The sequence below is a fragment of the Bidens hawaiensis genome, unplaced genomic scaffold (genome assembly GCF_021521415.1).
Source record: "Bidens hawaiensis isolate Kalapana, Puna unplaced genomic scaffold, B.hawaiensis_p1.1 tig00025860_1, whole genome shotgun sequence".
Classification (NCBI taxonomy): Eukaryota; Viridiplantae; Streptophyta; class Magnoliopsida; order Asterales; family Asteraceae; genus Bidens; species Bidens hawaiensis.
The window spans coordinates 98,776-119,209 of NW_027494156.1; the positions used below are offsets into that span (position 1 = coordinate 98,776).

At 38.1% G+C, this 20,434-nt stretch overlaps 2 pseudogenes across 2 annotated transcripts; both read left to right on the top strand.

Moving 5' to 3' along the window:
* Positions 1–164: 164 nt before the first annotated feature.
* LOC143572455 (pectinesterase-like) lies at positions 165–11,169 on the top strand (annotated as a pseudogene). Its single transcript, XR_013142259.1, has 3 exons — positions 165–750; positions 1,470–1,970; positions 10,377–11,169. The product of XR_013142259.1 is annotated as a pectinesterase-like (transcript).
* Positions 11,170–13,012: 1,843 nt separating this feature from the next.
* On the top strand, positions 13,013–19,836 carry LOC143572456 (pectinesterase-like; annotated as a pseudogene). Its single transcript, XR_013142260.1, has 3 exons — positions 13,013–13,504; positions 14,104–14,611; positions 19,074–19,836. The product of XR_013142260.1 is annotated as a pectinesterase-like (transcript).
* The last annotated feature ends 598 nt before the right edge of the window (positions 19,837–20,434 follow it).

Here is a 20,434-nt window from a genome sequence, read left to right on the forward strand (position 1 = left end):
TCAGCAAATAAATACCACACAAAATTTGTAGCAATTATTGCGAAAATAAAAACTTGTAAGCTTATGATAAAAACTTGTAAGCAATGAGAAGCCACGCAAAAAAACATGCACAAATACAAATATCCATCAATGCAAACAACCAAACACCTTTGGCTCCTATTACTATTCACAAGTACCTACACAAATTCATTCACTCCTTGGCTGGACCACACACAAAATTAGCAATGTTCAAGCAACTCATCTCCGGAGTAATGCCGGATTCCGACAAAAAGAAAAAGATCTTCTTAGCCGTTTTCGCTACATTCCTACTTGTCGCGGCAGTTATCAGCATTGTGGTTGGAGTTAATAACTCCAAATCCACTAACTCTACGTACGACAACTTAAGAGCATCAACGCTCACGCCATTGTGAAATCATCATGTAGTGTCACTCTCCATCCTGAGTTATGCTACTCCACGCTTTCTAGCGACCCTGACATTACTGAAAAGGTCAAAACGTCGAAAGATGTCATTGAACTAGCTCTTAATAAAACAAAAGAGACAATCCAAACAAACCACTTGATCATAAAGAATCTTACGGCTAGGACGAATCTCACGAAACGTGGGAAAATCGCTCTTTAGGATTGTCTGGAGATGGTGGCCGAAACGTTGGAAGAGCTTGACGAAGTCATAGGTTACTTGAAAACATATCATGTGAAAAAAGACATGTTGACGACATAATTACTCTTATGAGCACCACTATAACCAACCAAGTAAGTACAAAAATAAAACCATGACCTATGGTCTGGCAGTTTGGATTTATCTTTTCTGTAAAAACCAAACCGAACTTTACTTATGGTTTGGTTTTTGTTTTGCATATAATAAAAACCTTTATTTTTTATTTTAAATAATTTATAAGAATTGAATAAACGTGCAAGTCAAATAAATAATTACTTATTAAATTAACAAAATGATTTAGACACAAGTTCTTTATTTTCGGCTGAAAATTTTCTAGCTCGATTTACAAGAACGGGAAAACCAAAACTGAACTGAACTCAAACCGAAAGCCAAAAAACCAAAACCGAAATGTTTTAAAAATTCGGTTAGTTTTAATCTAAAAGTGGCCCAAAGTGAACTGTGCAACCCCTACGCAGTGGCGAAGCTTGGACGAGTTCGTCGGGGGGTGGGGGTGGGGGTGGGGGTCAAAATGTATTTAAAAAAAAAACCATAAACGAGGGGGGGGCCCCCTCAAAACTTGGGCCAAAAGCAGGTAAATTTACACTACGTATACAAATTTTCAGGCGAAAAAGGGTCAATTTACACTACTGCGTAAAAAAACTGGGGGGGGGGGGGGCTAAAGAAGCTTCGCCCATGCCCCTAGGTGGCGATTTAAGGGAGAAAAACTTCTTGTTAAAAAACTAAAAAGTTAATAATAATTAATATCATTATGTTTTTGCAATCTCTGCAAAGTACTAACCAATTCTACTATCAGGAAACATGCATTGATGGATTCTCCCACGACAAACACGGAAGGACCCTGCGCGAATCAATTATCGACAGCGAGATCAAAGCCGAGAAGATGTGCAGCAATTCTTTGGCCTTGATAAAAAACTTGACTGATACAGACATTGCAGACCAATTCACGACGAATACAAGAAAACTAATGAAGAAAACAATGCTGAAAACTGGCCCGAGTGGTTGTCTGCAGGAGATAGAAGATTGTTGCAGTCTGGGACTGTGAAACCTGACGTGACTGTGGCTGCGGACGGTAGTGGCAACTTTAGAACGATTTCTGCAGCCGTTGCGGCTGCTCCAACTAGAAGCTCGAAACGACATGTTATTGGGATAGCGGCAGGAGTGTATAGAGAAAATGTTGAGGTCCCGAGTAATAAGTGGAACTTGATGTTTTTGGGTGCTGGACAAAGTAGAACGATTGTCACGGCGAGTAGAAGCGTTGCGGGCGGTAGCACCACCTTCAATTCTGCTACTGTTGGTATGTAGTTTCTTAGCGTATAGCTATCTAATATTTAATCCTACACTGTTTAAAACAAAACCTTGCATAGTTTTGGTTGTCTATGGTTAGAATGGTCGTTTTAACTTGTAATTTTCAAAGTTTGACTCCCTTTATGGTTAGAACGGCCGTCTGGATACTATTGACGGTCATTCTAACCACTAATTATATATTATATGGCCATAGAAGAGTGAATTAAAATCTTGACCATTGAGCCTCCAACTTTCAATCTGAGCCGTACAAATTCACTCAAATGGCAGTTACCGGCGGTTCTTCTCCCTTTCATCCAATCTGCGGTTTTCACTTCTCCCTTTATTTTCTCTACCCACGTCGCCTCTCAGTTTACCGCTTTATTTAACCTCCTCCTCCTTCTTTTTTGAGGAATGCTTATGATGATATTAATTGATTATGTTTAGGAATTGGTTTTTGAGGGATGCTTATGATGATACTGGCACTAAAAGTTTATATCATGTGTTTAGCAATAAGAATCAGTTGATGCGTTCATGATCAGTATCACCAAAGCTGTAAGTTCCCTATTTTGTAATTTCACATAATCATTAATAAGTCAAAGATCGCTCACTTCTGGGATTGTAATATTTTCATGATTCAAGTGTAACCAGAAGGCAAAATGAGGAGGAGGAGTAGGGTTGGATGTGATTGAACTTATGTTTTTTGGAATGGACATGAACTCCAATCTGCTCAAGTAAGTGGAGTTTTTTTTTCTTCTTTTTTGAGTTAACAAAATACTTATTTTGGTAATGTCCACTATCCTAAGTTGCCTTCAAATAACCGGAACAAACATGAATATCCAAATTTTGAAAGTAAGGTTGAAAATTAATATTCAATCAAACATGGATCTTGAACTTTTGTGTTGTTATCTTTTGAAAAAATGGATACCTTGCTGTAACATGTGTTATCTATTTCGAAAAAAAAATAAAAAACTAAGTTTCTTTGACTTTGGCTTGATGGCTATGCATGTCTTTGTTTCTGGATATGGTTGGTTTGTTGTTCGATTCAGGTTTGTATATTAGTATTGTTTAGGGCTTATATTTTTTTGCCAGCTACCTTTTTTTCTCTGAGTTGAGTTTGCAATGGGGTTTTATTCTATTATGCTAATGAATCATACCTGTTATGTCGATTAAGTTTGTTACATGCTATTAGCTTTTGAAGCTGGTTTTATTGAGTCAATTCTTTTTAGGCTGATGAACCTTATTAGTGGTGGATCTTCATATGGTAATTCACACTTAGACCTTTAACTTTTACTTTGCCACTTTTGATTCATAATATAAAACTATAATTTTCGTTTCATGTAACAAATTTACAGAATGACAAGTATGTTGTTTAGTATGCCTGCTGTAGAAATGCAATTATCTTTCTAGTGCTCATCAAACAGTGGTGCTGCCACCAATTGTGAGATAGTGGGCACGAGTATGAATAAAATTAAAAACGTTTTTTTTCCAGATTTCTATATGCTTTTATAGATGGTTTATACCTTATGGATGCAAAGTTTAAATTAATTAATTAATGCAATTCTTATCCAGCAGGATGGACAGGAACCGAAGAGGCAGAAGAGAAGGCAGGTAATTAAAAGTCAACTAGGAGATCGAGAATGCGCAAGCAGGTAGTTATTAAGTGAATTCATTGTATTGTGTTTCATGTCTATTGTTTTCACAATGTTATTAATATGCCAAAAATCATCAATATATTATGTATTGTTAGGGCTATGCCTCATTCTGCCTAGGGCTTGAAGATTTCTATATTTGTCGCCTTTATATTCGCATTCAGGTTTGGTTAATGTGATTTTTAAAGTCATTTTGTAAATAAATACGATCAGTACCTTTCAGCAATGCAATTTGATTATATGCACCGCAGACCACATGTCAAATTAACATACAAAAATATAGTTCATTTATGTATTGCTTGTGCAGGGTACATGCACTAAACGATGCATGTGTTGGAAGAGATTCTATATCATGATCTGCATAGTTGGCCAGAAGATTGTTGCCATTGGTAATTTTTATTAATTTATTTTTTTCAATTAATTCAGTGGCTTTGATATATCTGCGTAGGCTGATACTTATTTGGATACATATGGTCGTGGGCTGCAAGGCCTCTTAGTGCGATTGGGAGTTGTAAGTTGTAACTAACATACACTGGTACATATATTAAATTTATTTTCAGGGTTACTAATGGGTTATTCTAACAAAAAATATATTAATGGAGCTTACGCTGAGCCAGTTGATAATGAGGCAGGTTTGAGTTACTCTGCATTCTTATTATCATTTCTTGAAATTTTGATTTGAAGTTTTATCATCACATAGTTTGCAATTTGTTGCTTACTCTGCGTACTTATTATTATGTTGTGATTAAGCATCCAATGGACTTTGCAATCATGAGGAAGAAGCTTGCAAAGGGACTGTAATTGCTATGTATTTGCTGATAAATCCCAAGTTTATAACTAACATGCTTACATGACACCACTTGAAGCAGGTCTGTTTCTTAATTCTCTTGGAGTAACTTAACACTTTGTTGTACCTTCTCTCTTGCAACTTACCATGCAATTTGACCCATTTGTTTTTTTATTTTTTCTTATTTATTTCAAAATGCAAATTTTATGTCATTTTTTCATCTTTTGATGCAGTGTGTATGGTTTTTTAGATGAGAGAGGAAATCAACTTTTCAAGTGTGATCCAGTTGGCCACTTATAATTACATGTTTATCCTTCTATGTTTTGCAATATCATATTTATCAATTTCATGGAAAACTAAAACGACTTCTAAATTTGTGTTTCTATAAACAAATAATTAGAAAACATACAATGTTATCTTCATGAATCATGATCTCAATGTATAATTTCTCTTCTTTATTTAGTGTAGCAGGTTGTTATTAGCAACTGATTGATTCTTTTTACGGTCAAATGGGTATGTATATATGGTAATTTTGAAACTTAGATATGCATCTTATAAAGTTTTATAAGGATGTATATGAAGTTATAAAGTTTTAAGAGACATGGAATTCCCTCTCCGTATACATTTTTAAACTATTTGAAGCTAGAATTTAGTAACACGTAAATTATATGAAGTTTTACTTTTGAACGTTTTTTTTTTTGCCGGCAACAAGTCCTAACAAAGAAAATGAAAGGTTTTCTTGAATTTTTCTTTGAGGAAGTAATGGTGTTCTGTTTTTGTTTTTGGAAAATAATTATTTTTTTAACTAATGATTAATTCTAATTCAATTATGGTTGTCATCAAAAAAATATTTAGATTGATTATCTACCATATCAATCGCAAATGATTTGTAAAATCATATTATATATTTTTTATATATAATATTCATTATCAGTATTTTTAATACAATTATGATCATTTTAGTATTATCATTATCATTGTTATTATATTATTATGATTATTCTAATTTTTATTGTTTTTTCAAAAAAGTCGGTAATCCTTTTTTACGTACAAGGGAAATAAGTTGTGCTTTTGTTTTAAACAAATACTTATTATTTCGTTTAAAATGCAAATAAAAATAGTTTTGTAATATAACATTAAACAACCCATTTTTATATACAAACCCAAAAGATATCATTTAAAAGATCAAAATACAACCATGCATACATTTATGGTTCTCTACAGTCTCAGTACAAACTCATTTGAACTTGCATGTGCTCTTTAATGTTAATGAATTAATGTAGTCGTCATATTACCGCGTTGATGTTCCCGTCCACCGGACGGGTAAACTACTAGTTTTCAAAGTTTGATTTATTTTTTATTTGTTTTTATCAAAACAACCGTATGATTTTATGATGTGAAATCAGATAATTTTCAAAGTTTAACTTTTTTTTATCAAAATGGTTGTCTGAGTGTTTTGTAGAATGTCTGGCTTTTTAGCCAAAACAACCGTCTATGGATGGTGTAGGCGGTTGTCGAAGCACGAAATGAATCTGACCTGATCCATGACGATGTTTCCACGGATTTCGAGATGAACGAACCACATCAGCATCTTCTCGTCCGGCTGCTGTGACCTGCAATAGCATTTTGGGGGTGTGGAGGTGACCGCTAAGATGATCTTGAAGATCTCTTGTTCACAGACACAAAAATATGGTGGTGGCTCTTACTGAGAAATGCCCCCAACCCTTGATAAGGAGGTGGAGACCTCCTTATATAGGGAGCCTCATGGCCACCATCATGGTACCCTAATGGGCCTAGCCCAGCTAGGGTTACCTCCACAAAACCCCCTCGGCCCAATAACAATGTATTAGTCCATGTAATGAAATAAGCCAAACGTAATAGATTTAGGGTCGTAGAACCGGGTTTTAGTACCATACCCCTACAAGCCCCCCAAGTCCAGTGTTGCTCCTGGGCGCGCAAGCGTCTAGGTGAAGCGCTGGACTTTATAAGGTGTGAGGCGGTTTTTCCCTTTTCTTTGGCCTTGTCTTTATTGTCTGAGTTTTGGGAGGTTTTCCCCATGATGATGACAAGCTGTAAAAATAATGAAGCCCGCGCGTGAGAGCGGCTTACGAGCTATAATAATAGAGCCTGCGCGAGTTGCGGCTTACGAGATGTAATAATAATGAAGCTTGCGCGTGAGGCGACTTGCGAGCTATGAATAATAAAGCCTGCGCTCGAAAGGCGTCTTATGAGCTTTGAGAATAATAATTAAGCTGGCGCGTGAGGCGGCTTACAAGATGTGAGTAATAAAGCTTGCGCGCGAGAGGCGTCTTATGTGCTTTGAGAATAATAAAAGCCTGCGCGCGAGAGGCGACTTACGAGCTAAGAATAATAAAGCTTGCGCGCGAAAGGCGTCTTATGAGCTTTGAGAATAATAAAGCCTGCGCGCGAGAGGCGTCTTACGAGCTAAGAATAATAAAGCCTGCGCGCGAGAGGCGTCTTATGAGCTTTGAGAATAATAATTGAGCTGGCGCGTGAGGCGGCTTACGAGCTGAGAATAATAAAGAAGCTGGCGCGCGAGGCGACTTACGAGCTTGTAGAATAATTAAGCTGGCGCGCAAGGCGACTTACGAGCTATAAGAATAATAACAGCTTGCGCGCGAGGCGTCTTACGAGCTTGTAGAATAATTAAGCTGGCGCGCAAGGCGTCTTATGAGTTGCATGAATAATAAAAAGCTTGCGCGCGAGGCGTCTTACGAGCTATAAGAATAATAACAGCTTGCGCGCGAGGCGTCTTATGAGCTGTGTGAATAATAAAGCCTGCGCGTGAGGCGACTTACGGGCTGTAAGAATAATAACAGCTTGCGCGCGAGGCGTCTTATGAGCTGCATGAATAATAAAAAGCTTGCGCGCGAGGCGTCTTACGAGCTATAAGAATAATAACAGCTTGCGCGCGAGGCGTCTTATGAGCTGTGTGAATAATAAAGCCTGCGCGTGAGGCGACTTACGGGCTGTAAGAATAATAACAGCTTGCGCGCGAGGCGTCTTATGAGCTGCATGAATAATAAAAAGCTTGCGCGCGAGGCGTCTTACGAGCTATAAGAATAATAACAGCTTGCGCGCGAGGCGTCTTATGAGCTGTGTGAATAATAAAGCCTGCGCGTGAGGCGACTTACGGGCCAAGAATAATAAAGCCTGCGCGCGAGAGGCGTCTTACGAGCTGTAATATGATGATAATGACTGGCCGACAAGGGCCTCTTCTGCGCAGGATGACTATCCCGGCTTGTTTTCAAAATAATAATGGAGGCACAAACGGCCAGATAATAATAATGATATCACAGGTGCTTGCGCGGCTCGTGGCCGAACCTTTTAGTATGGCGCGTAGCCATATGGGTTTATGAGTATTCCACCCTTGGCGCGAGGCCTGTGGGTCTATGAGTATTCCACCCTTGGCGCGAGGCCTGTGGGTTTATGAGTATTCCACCCTTGGCGCGAGGCCTGTGGGTCTGAGTATTCCACCCTTGGCGCGAGGCCTGTGGGTTTGAGCATTCCACCCTTGGCGCGAGGCCTGTGGGTTTATGAGGATTCCCAACTTTTAAGTTTGAGCTAAGGCTCATATTTTTGGGCTAAGGCCCTGACGTTTTAGAGTTAGACTCGTCAACGCGTTTGAGCTTGAAGCTCGCGCATGTATGTTTTACTTCGTTTTATTTTTAGTTTGATGTCAATACAATGTTGTCATATTGCTCAAATTAATAAAAGGAAGTGTGAAACATGTATGCAAAAACATGTATGCGGTGGCGCGAATGCAAAACCGCTGTGGCGAAGAGTGATCGCCGGGAGCGCGCATGCGGAATCCGAAGTTGATCCGCGGTGGCGCGCATGATCTAGAGATTTTGAATGCGTGAGCATCTGTGATGTGTGAGCATGCGTGATGCGTGAGCATGCTTGATGTTTGAGCATCGATGCGTGAGCATACTTAGATGTTTGAGCATGCTTGATGTTTGAGCATGCTTGATGCTTGAGCATCGATGCGTGAGGATGCTTGATGCTTGAGCATGCTTGATGCGTGAGCATCGATGCGTGAGCATGCAAATGTTTGAGCATGCTTGATGCTTGGGCATGCTTGAGCATGTGCTATGCGCCATGAGCATAGGTTTCGGCTGTGTCTTCATGACATCTTGATTTTACGCCTCGGTCTGTATCTTGTGGGTTGACCCTTCGCGCGCTCGGTGCCTGCGCGCATGTTTGAGCATGCTTGATGCGTGAGCACACTTGATGCTTGAGCACGCTTGATGTTTGAGCATCCGAAGTTGATCCGCGGTGGCGCGCATGATCTAGAGATTTTGAATGCGTGAGCGAACCCAGATCTGATTCAGCACAGATATGAGGGTTTTTCCCAAAATATCGGGTATTTCTTCCTGTGTATTTCCAGATCATTGTTCAGATCCGATAGTATTTCTTCCTGTGTATTTCTTCCAACAGATCTGATAGTATTTCCAGATCTGGAAATATTTTTTAGATCTACGGAAGAACATATCTGAGAGAAGAAATCGTAGATCTGAAATATCAATGAACAGATCTGGAATATTGATGAACAGATCTGGAATATTGATCCGTATATCTGAGATCTTGATGAACAGATCTGTAGATCTTGATGAACAGATCCGTAGATCTGATGAACAGATCCGTAGATCTGAGATGCTGATGCACAGATCGGAGGGCCGAAACGAGAAGCGAAGTGTGGTTCATTGCCGTCCCACGGATGGCGCCAATGTCGAAGCACGAAATGAATCTGACCTGATCCATGACGATGTTTCCACGGATTTCGAGATGAACGAACCACATCAGCATCTTCTCGTCCGGCTGCTGTGACCTGCAATAGCATTTTGGGGGTGTGGAGGTGACCGCTAAGATGATCTTGAAGATCTCTTGTTCACAGACACAAAAATATGGTGGTGGCTCTTACTGAGAAATGCCCCCAACCCTTGATAAGGAGGTGGAGACCTCCTTATATAGGGAGCCTCATGGCCACCATCATGGTACCCTAATGGGCCTAGCCCAGTTAGGGTTACCTCCACAAAACCCCCTCGGCCCAATAACAATGTATTAGTCCATGTAATGAAATAATCTGACCTGATCCATGACGATGTTTCCATGGATTTCGAGATGAACGAACCACATCAGCATCTTCTCGTCCGGCTGCTGTGACCTGCAATAGCATTTTGGGGGTGTGGAGGTGACCGCTAAGATGATCTTGAAGATCTCTTGTTCACAGACACAAAAATATGGTGGTGGCTCTTACTGAGAAATGCCCCCAACCCTTGATAAGGAGGTGGAGACCTCCTTATATAGGGAGCCTCATGGCCACCATCATGGTACCCTAATGGGCCTAGCCCAGTTAGGGTTACCTCCACAAAACCCCCTCGGCCCAATAACAATGTATTAGTCCATGTAATGAAATAAGCCAAACGTAATAGATTTAGGGTCGTAGAACCGGGTTTTAGTACCATACCCCTACAGCGGTATAGCTATAACACAAAGTTATGCTTAAATGTTTTTTTTATTAATCATAATTTTCAAAGTTAACTCTTATGGTCAGAATGGCTGTCCGGATTTTTTATCAGACGGTCATTTTAACCAATAATTTAACTTTTTAGCTTTTTTGTTAAAATGACCGTCTGATATTTTTATATGAAATTAGATAGGCTTTTGTTTTTGTCAAATTGCTCATCTGAGTATTTTGTGGAATGTCTAATATTTTTTGTTAAACTTTATTATTATTATTATTATTATTATTATTATTTTGCTTTTAAAACGACCTTATACTAATTAAATGGCTTTTTTTTCCAACCATAATTAGCAATAAAACATTGAAACCAAATAAAATGATTTCAGATTTAGTTAGCAATGATTTTTTTTATATTTTATTCTACATTTATTATATATTGATTGATGAAACATCATTGTCATACTAATGTCACCTAATAATATGTACAAGCAGCTGTTGTGGGTGAGGGATTCCTAGCACGTGACATAACCTTTGAAAACAAAGCAGGACCATCCGGTCACCAAGCGGAGGCCCTACGTGTCGGGTCAGACAAGTCAACATTCTACCGATGCGGTATGATAGCATACCAAGACACCCTTTATGTCCACACCAACTGTCAGTTTTACATCAACTGTTTCATAGCTGGCACAGTTAACTTCATTTTCGGCAATGCTGCAGCCGTTTTGCAAGATTGCGACATCCATGCCCGCAAACCTGGCCCAAAACAAAAGAATATGGTCACGGCTCAGGGTCGAACTGACCCTAACCAAAACAATGGGATTGTGATTCAAAAATCAAGGATTGGTGCCACGTCATATTCAAAACCGGTACAAAAGGACTTTCCAACGTACTTAGGGCGGCCGTGGAAGGAATATTCGAGAACGGTTGTAACGCAAACGTCGATAAGTGATGTGATACACCCCGAAGGATGGTTCCCTTGGGACGGGAACTTTGCGCTTAATACATTGTATTATGGTGAGTATCAGAATAATGGGGCTTGGGCGGGTACGTCAAAAAGAGTTAAGTGGAAGGGTTCAAGGTGATTACTAGTGCTTCGGAAGCTCGAGGTTTTACCCCCGGAAGCTTTATTGATGGTGGTAATTGGTTAAAGAACACGGGTTTTCCTTACTCTCTTGGGTTGTAAAGTGTAACGTTTTCGTTTGTGTCGAATAAGTTGTTTGAATTAATGTGACATTATGTTAATAAGCATTTGACATTATTTCATGGTTTATTGTTGAGTGTGGTATGTATATAGACTCTTTGCCAGGGGCGTCTATGATGGTGGGTGGGTGGGTGGGGGGGGGGGGTTGATGGTCCCGGGCCCGATCACCTAGATAGGCCCAAAAATTGTAATAAAGAAAATTTATATATTTATACATGTATATTTAAAAAAACATTGTTTTTTTAATATAATAAACACCAACCCATTTTTAATAAAAGAAATCACAATTATTATTGTATTATTTACTTTTTACATATAAATTATCGAATTTATATTTTACTTAAGGTTCAAATTTTTACTCGCCTTCAGCCTAACATTTTTTAGCAATTTTCGGGATGACCAATCTTTTTTCTTGTGGGCTCCTGCCAATTTATTGAAGCCCATAACTTTGTATCACGTCAGCCCATAATAAATAATAAATGCAACCCAACTTTCATTTGTTTTTAATGTCATCCGCTCCCAAAATAAATATCGGTTCAGTTTGGTTCATTAAGTAACAAATTATATGTCTAACTTGTTTAACATTTCAAAAATAGTATAATTAAAGTAAAGTGTTGTAGATTAAAATTAATTTACTTATAAATAATAAAATGTGAGTATAATGAAGGTGCCACTTTAGGTTCATAGTTGTTAAAACTTGATCTTGAGGTGATATACTTACTCCTTATATGATCTTTCTATCATTTCAAGAATTACGGATAATCTCCGCTTAAGTGAAATCGGATCCAACAATATGTTATATGAATAGTCAGATCTATTGATGATGCGATCAAAGACTCATAATTTCAATAACTGTGTAATGCGAGAAGCTTCAGAGCGAAAGAGTATATCCGAGGTAAAACCGAACTAACAAAATAGACAAACAAAGAAAACACTTTAGGATTTTAAAACTTAAACCAAATATTACTGGGAAAACCAAACAAAAAAACATGTTAAGCGCACTGGGTCAGCATACAACTACATTCTGATAATCGTCTGGAATTCATGCAATAACTTAGATAGCTAAGGTAAGTAAGGTATCATATCTAAAAGATCATGTGGTTTGTTAAAAAATTTGGTTTGGTTCGTTGATTTTTGTTAAAAAAAAGTGGTTTGGTACGTTGATTTTTGTTAAAAAAAAGTGGTTCGATTCGTTTATTTTTGTTAAAAAAGTTGTTTGGTTCGTTTAGTTTTGTTAAAAAAGGTGTTCCATTCGTTTAGTCTTGTTAAAAATTGTTTGGTTCGTTTATTTTTGTTAAAAAAATGGTTTGATTTGCTTATTTTGTTAAAAAAATGGCTTGGTTCGTTTATATTTGTTAGAAAAGTAGCTCGGTTCATTTATTTTGGTTTGAACATTTTAATTTAAAAAATACTTTTTTACCGAATAAGCAGTCCATGTCACTATTTTTGTCATATCCATCGTACATGACATCATCCACGTCATCAAAAACTAACTAAATCTAACCCAGCTAGTGAAAAGCTCGTTGACAGCCAATAGGTTGAAATCTGTGACTATTGAGACAAAATTTGAATTACTAAAATCCAATAACACTATAGAATAAAAATTCAAAGTATTTGTTAACTTATAATTAATGTTTTGCTTCTCAAATAATGTTCATAATGTGAAAATTATTTGCAGGCTTAATATAAAAATTTGTATGAATTATTGTGACAATGAAAAGTTGTAAGCTTTTGATAATAAGTTAAAAAGGTTATTATTGTTATGGATATTTTTCAATGATTCTAATTATAGTAGGTACAAGATGATCCACAAATAATAAAACATGTACAACTAAATATATACATAAGTGCAAACAGCCAAACTACTAGTGGTTGCATTGGTATTACTATACACAATTGCTCCCACAAGGCCACAAGTCCATTCACAATGATCAAGCAACTCTTCCTTGGAGTAATGCCTGAATCCGGCACGAAAAATTATATATTCTTCGTAGTTTTCGCTTCAATCCTACTTGTTGCGGCTGCTACATCCGACAACATAAGAGCATCAACGACTCATGACATCGTGAAATCATCGTGTAGTGTCACCCTCCACCCGGAATTATGCTACTCCACGCTTTCTAGCGTCCCTGATATTACTGGAAAACTTAGAACGTCGAAAGATGTGGTCGAACTGGCTATTAATCAAACGAAAGAGAGGGTCCAAAAGAACCACTTGATCATAAAGAATCTTACGGCTAGGACGAATCTCACGAAACGTGGGAAAATCGCTCTTCGGGATTGTTTGGAGATGGTGGCCGATACATTGGAAGAGCTCGACGAAGTCATGGGTTACTTGAAAACATATCATGGGAAAAATGGAAATCGTCGGCTTGTTGACGACATAATTACGCTTATGAGCACCACTATAACCAACCAGGTAAATACCAATACCAAAAGGGTTAGTTACAACATACAGTGTGACATCTAATCCCACATCGTTCAAATGGTCGTCTGGAACGATCGTTTTGACAGTCCATATTCTAACCAAGCATTCATTCTGACCAATGTTTACATAACCGGACCGGACGACCTACCGGTTCACCTGTTCAACCAGTCGGACCGGCCAAGCAATTTTGGTCAAAAAATGACGCGTCAGGCTGGAAAACGATTTTTTCAAAAAAAAATATTTTTTCCAATAGAAAACCAGTTCAACCGGTCCGACCAGTTCCCTGAAAGCCGTGCGGTCTATATAGAACCGGAACGGTCGGTGAACCGAATCCCAGTCAGACCGGTTCGACCGGCCGGCCTGGTCTCAACAACACTGTTCTGACCAATAGTTTTTAAAATTTGATCTCTATATAGAATATTGTTCAAATGACCGTTCTGGCCAATAATTTTCAAATTTAATTTTTTTTTTTCAAAATAGCCGTTTGAGTGTTTGGTGGAATATTGTCATTTGATGACGTGGAATCAGATGGGGGTAGTGTAGCTATATAGGCGTAACACAACCCGTCTTTTGATCAATTCTATCATCAGGAAACATGCATCGACGGGTTTTCCCACGGCAAACACGACAGAGACCTACGCGAATCAATCATCGACAGCGAGATCAATGCTGGAAAAATGTGTAGCAACTCTCTAGCATTAATAAAAAACATGACCGACACGGACACAACAAACAAATCAAATAACACAAACACAAGAAAACTAATGAATAAAAACAACTACGACGAAAAATGGCCCGAGTGGTTATCCGTTGGAGACCAAAGACTCTTGCAGTCAGGGAGTGTGACACCTGACGTGGTAGTGGCTGCGGATGGTACTGGTGACTTTACAACGGTGTCTGCAGCCGTTGCGGCCGCTCCAAATCGAAGTTCTACTAGATATGTGATTGGAATAAATGCAGGAGTGTATAGGGAAAATGTGGATGTTCCTAATAATAAACAGAACTTGATGTTTTTGGGTGCTGGAAGAAGTACAACGTTTATTACTGCTAATAGAAGTGTTGCTGGCAATAGTACTACGTTTAATTCTGCTACTGTTGGTAAGTGGTGTTTTAACTATTTATGGTTAAATAGTTTTGTTTACAAAGTATAGTTAATAGTAATAATGTTTTAAAAACCGGGTTTTAACTTTTAACTTATATTGGAATTAGTTAAAAAATGGTACAACTAATTGAGTCGTGATGTACCGGAAGTAGAGGTGGGAAAATAAACCAGTTAACCGAACCAACTCGAAAATCGAAATGGTTTGGAACCAATTGAAACCGTGGGTTCGGAACCGGTTGGTTATTTTCTTCACCAAAAACCAGTTCCAAACCGGGAAAAACCAGTCAAAACCTGAACCGAAACCGATTGTAACATGGTAAGAACCCGGTTTCAACCCGAACCGAAACCGATTATAAACCGGTTTTTACTTTTATTGACCAAACCGAACCGGTTTTGAGTTTTAAACCGGTTTGTGCACCTCTAACCGGAAGGTACAACTGGGTTAAATAATTTACCTTGTGATTTCAAACCGTAACATAAAAGTATATGCTTTCATAATAAAATATAATCCAAAAGTTAATCCGTAATAAAAAAATACAAAAAAACTCGTTTTTCAAATAATAATCCAAAAGTTTACTCGTTTCACTGATAATCGCTAGTTTAAAGGTAATTTTTACAAAATATGGGCCGCAAAATATAAAAATCTTTTGGGCTTAAAACCGGTATTTATAAAAAACGCTGGTTCGATGTACTAGCAAACCGCCCTGAAATATCAATTGAAAACATTGGCATGATATGCGAAACCCGGTATTATCAGTTCAGCTTTTAGATATGTTTTTAAAGCAATGACTAATAGTAATTTGGAATTTTTTTTTTGATTGGTTTGCTACCACTAGTGGAACTAAAGAAAGAATATTAAGTTTGCTTGGACAGTTGGATGGATACATTGAATCTTTGAAAATGTTTGCTACTTTGACTAACAAATCACATCAACTTGTGCATAATAAATCGTTCTCGATTAAAATTGAAAAGCAGATATTTTGTCGGCGGTGTGCAGTGGATGGACTACAAAATTAGACGCTTTGTGTTATGTGACGATGCTAGTAAAATGTGGGTTTTGTTTTATGGTGTAGTGGTGTTGTAGCTTAATATATATATACATGTGTGTGTGTGTATATACCACACACAACGCAATATAATAATAATCTTCAAAGGTTGGTGTGTGACAAAAACTCACCCCCCCCCCTAATCGCCCCATTTGTCGGCGGGGGGGTGGGGTGGGGGTGGGGGGGTGTTCCAAGCCAAAATCGCCCTCGTCGCCCTCCACTTTTCGCCCACTACACACGGTCTTAATCGGTTATAGTGCTACTGTCGGATCTGACGAATTAAAATGACTATTTTAGGTATTACGTGAAAACCATGGTTAAAGTTAGAAGAAGATGATCAAAATAGTTATTTTAGGATTTCCCTTAATATAAATATTAATTGATTTGTAATATAAAGTAAGTTAGCTATACTATTCTTTGATAGTTAAATGAATAAATTGTATATTGTTATGTTTAAGTTGATGTGATTTTGCAAGATTTCATGTCTTTATCCAAGTTGTTTGACACTTCATTGAAGAATAAGTTTGCTCACTAGGCCATGTGTTTTAGCAAAGGCAAGAGGGCGCTAATATAACCAATTATTTATCGTCATCTCACCATCACATTTCACATTTCATCTCACCATATCACATGTTTTGATGTGAAATGCTAAAGCCGTGATTGCTTATGTGAGGCACACGTAAAGAGTACGTGGTCATCGTATTCGGCACATAAACATATTAAATGACTTCGCTTCTATTAGTCGCGAGCTAACTAGTTATATAATTAGTTAGCGTAACTCTAAACCACCTATGAAAATCCAAAATTCCAAAGTAGTCAGTTTGGAATGAAGCAAATCAATTATATATATAAAAAAAATTATTTTTTCATTATGCATTTAAACCTTGACAAATCTTTCGTTTTCTCTATAAATAGTTTACTCATATTGTTAAAGCATCGTTATCGAAACACTAATCTCACACCTAATGTAATACCCGGTCTTTTCCAAACATATAACAATAGAACTAGAATTATTATTATCATCCGAGTTAGAGACAATTAAATTTAGATAATGTTAACTGTTTATATGTATTTTATAATAGTTATAGTCTTGCAATATGTTACTTTTGATGATCATTACTAAGGGATGAAACATTTATTTACATTCTCTAATTTTAAATAATAATACTATACTTTGAGTTAGTTTTGCATTTGAAATGTATTAAATGAAATTTGTTGTAGCAGTAGGAACGTTTACATCAAAATTGACATAAAAACTAATTTTTTTATTTAATTGTTTAAAGAGTAATATTTAATAAAGATGTGCATAATTTGAAGTCATCGGCTAAATAAAGAGATAAATGAAGGCTTTAAATTTTGAATTCAAGTAACCTACTACTTTTCCTATTATGATTTCCCTTTGGCTTTAAGAAACTGATATACATCTCTAAACTATTTAAGCACCGGCCATTCTTGTTTGATATCAAGCCTGCATCTCCCAAATACATATATCTCTAGCTATCTCGAATTCCGCTACCACTTGTTTATATATACAACCAACGATTTTTCCATCGCATCACACCATCACCGCCACCTCCACGTCAGTTGGAGCTATCGCCGCCCTTTGTCACCTTTCAAACGCCACTCAAATCCATCACCGCAACACCAGTCACATCCACCATGCCCGCCGTGTACCGCCACCCTTCTGACATCGCCGCCCCGTTAATAAACTGCCGCTATTCTTCTTCGGCTCCGTTGCACCGCCAGCCTCCGTTCGCGACTGAGTTTAACCCCACCATCGTCCCACAACGTGTCGGAAGCTACCGCCACCGCTATTGATTGCTGTCGGAGACGACTATCATCAGCCCGCACGCGTTCTTGAGTTACGCCGCTGCCGTCTCAGTCCTCTTATTCGCTTCGCTAAACCATTGAGCTTTGTTTTACAAAGGAGAAGTAAGGTCACGCTCTACACGTCTGGTAATCCGCCGCCTTGCACCGTTGATGTTGCTTCTTACCACCTGACTTCTCGCTCCGACGCATCCGTGTTCGATTTTGATACGTTCGGTCTCGCGGCTATTGAGGTTTTCTTTGTTGTTAAATGGCGAGTTGAGTTGTTTTGCTTTCCGTGCTAAACCAAGGTACGGATTCTGGTTTCTGTCACTCATAGTATAAATTTTATTTTGTTACTTTGTAGTACGGTTTCTGTTTTTGTTCACTTTTAGTATTGACTCTATTCCGTTACTTTGTAGTACGGATTTTCGTTACGCGTCGGTTATATTTTGAGTTCAGTTATTTTATATAATATATTTTAGTTATACGACTTTAGTTCAGTACTCTGTTACCCGAGCATTTCTGACTTGTCGTTGGGGCGTCAACGACATGGCACTTATCGTGACAGTGCGTAATCAAAGTTCACGGCGTCTCTGAAAGTACTCATGTAGTACCTTGGCCACTTAGAGGCGTATAGATCGATCTTAGCTCCGACTCCTGACTCCTGACATGGCACTTATCGTGACAGTGCGTAATCAAAGTTCACGGCGTCTCTGAAAGTACTCATGTAGTACCTTGGCCACTTAGAGGCGTATAGATCGATCTTAGCTCCGACTCCTGACTCCTGACTCCTGACTTCTGTTTGAGATGGAACAATGTGTGCACGCCACCCACACCGTCTCCTTGGTGGATGGACTAGCTAGCTGTGTACCCCTCTGTTTAGGCTCTGGGTGCTTCCGTATTACACGACCTATTTATTTTAACGTCATCGTCGTGTATTTTAGTAATTATATTTTGTTTCGCTATATTTCTGGTCCGTTTTGATATGTGTATACGCATTTGGTTAAATTTGAGTATATTCAGATTACGTCCCGATCGTGTATCGGATTATGTTTCGCATTTAATTATAGTTCAGTTAAATGTTACACGTTATATGTTACACGTCAAACATTATATGTTACAAGTTATATGTTTCTGGCTCTGGGTGTTTTTGTTATAGTCCTGATATATTTCCGCATGCGTTTGACCATGTTCTGGCCAAGTGTCGGATCATACATCCGAATTTTATTAAGTATATGTTTAGGTATAAAGGGTTGGTTTCGAGTTTGAATTGAAGTTCGTATATTTATTCTCTTACGTCTGTCCTTACCTATACTATTGTTCTTTCCGTTACTGGGCAATTTTTGGCTCAGCCGTGTTTTCTTGTTTTGTTTTTCTTATTTTGTTTTCAGGTAATCCGGGATTCTGGGAATTTAGTGATGAGAGATAAAAAAAAATGAAGTTCAAGCTTCTTAAAGTTAATTCATTTTGTTTAATAATATGACGTAGGTTGCATTAATTTTTGTTGTATTTGGATTGTGGCGTTGATTTGATATCTGTAATAGTAACACGTTAGCCCGTTCCGAGTTGGGGTGTTACACCTAACCATGTTGTCTATATGCAGCCGCGGTGAGCTCTGGATTCCTAGCCCACGATATAACCTTTCAAAACATTGCAGAGCCGAACGGGCAACAAGCAGTGGCCCTACGAGTCGGGTCAGATCTCTCAGCATTCTACCAATGTGGCATGATAGCATACCAAGACACCCTTTATGTCCACTCAAACCGTCAGTTTTATGTCAACTGTTATATAGCAGGCACAGTTGACTTCATTTTCGGCAATGCTGCAGCCGTTTTGCAAAACTGTGACCGTGCTCGTAGACCGAACCCACGCCAAAGGAACATGGTCACGGCTCAGGGCCGAAGTGACCCAAACCAAAACACGGGGATTGTGATTCAAAAATAAAAAATTGGGGCCACTTCCGATTTACAAGCGGTGCAAGCAAACTTTTCGTCGTACCTAGGGCGGCCGTGACGTAACTTTTCGAGAACCGTTGTGATGCAAACGGAAATAAGTGATGTGATAAACCCCGCGGGTTGGTTCCCATGGGACGGTGATTTTGCACTTGCTACATTGTATTATGGTGAGTATCAGAATACTGGGGAGGGGGCGAATACGACGAGTAGAGTGACGTGGCCTGGGTACCGGGTTATTACGAATGTTTCGGAAGCTCAAGGATTTACTGTTGGGAATTTTATTTCCGGTGGTGATTGGTTAGGGAGTACAGGTTTCCTTTCTCCCTTGGGTTGTGATTTTTGATCATGTCAAACAATTGTTGTTACATTGTGATAATAAACATTTGACATTAATTTATGGATTATTGTTAAGTACTTAGTGTGTTGTATGCATAGGAAAAATGTTTTTTGCCTCCATCTTGTGTTATCAAATGTGCAATAAGTGTGTAACAATATGTTTGTAATAAGATACATAAACTTAATTCATATAATAATACTAAGTTTCACCGTATTTTATAATTATTTGAGTTATATTTTAGACTGTTTACTTTTTACCGGTATTTATTTTGCATTGATGTTCGTGAATAAAGTACATAAATACTAGTGGTGATAACTTTTGAAACAACAAGAACATGATACAATGGTAATCAGATTTTTGGTTGGTTTATCTCGTCTATTTAAAAAACAGGTTATGTTTAGGTTGACTTGCTATATTAAACATGTCATATTCAGGTTGATCTGTTTAACTAGTTTAAACAAAGTAATTCATTAACTTGTTTAGTTAAACAAAACAACCCACTAACCAGTTCATAAAGGATGATATTATATTTTGGGTTGATCTATGTCATTTATATAGTTCCTAGAAGTAGAATACCCGTTCGAAGGTAGTGGGACGCTTAATAGTTACGGGGAAAATATCTACATTTTTTTGGATATTCCCTTAAAGTTTGTAAGTAGGTACAAAGGTTTT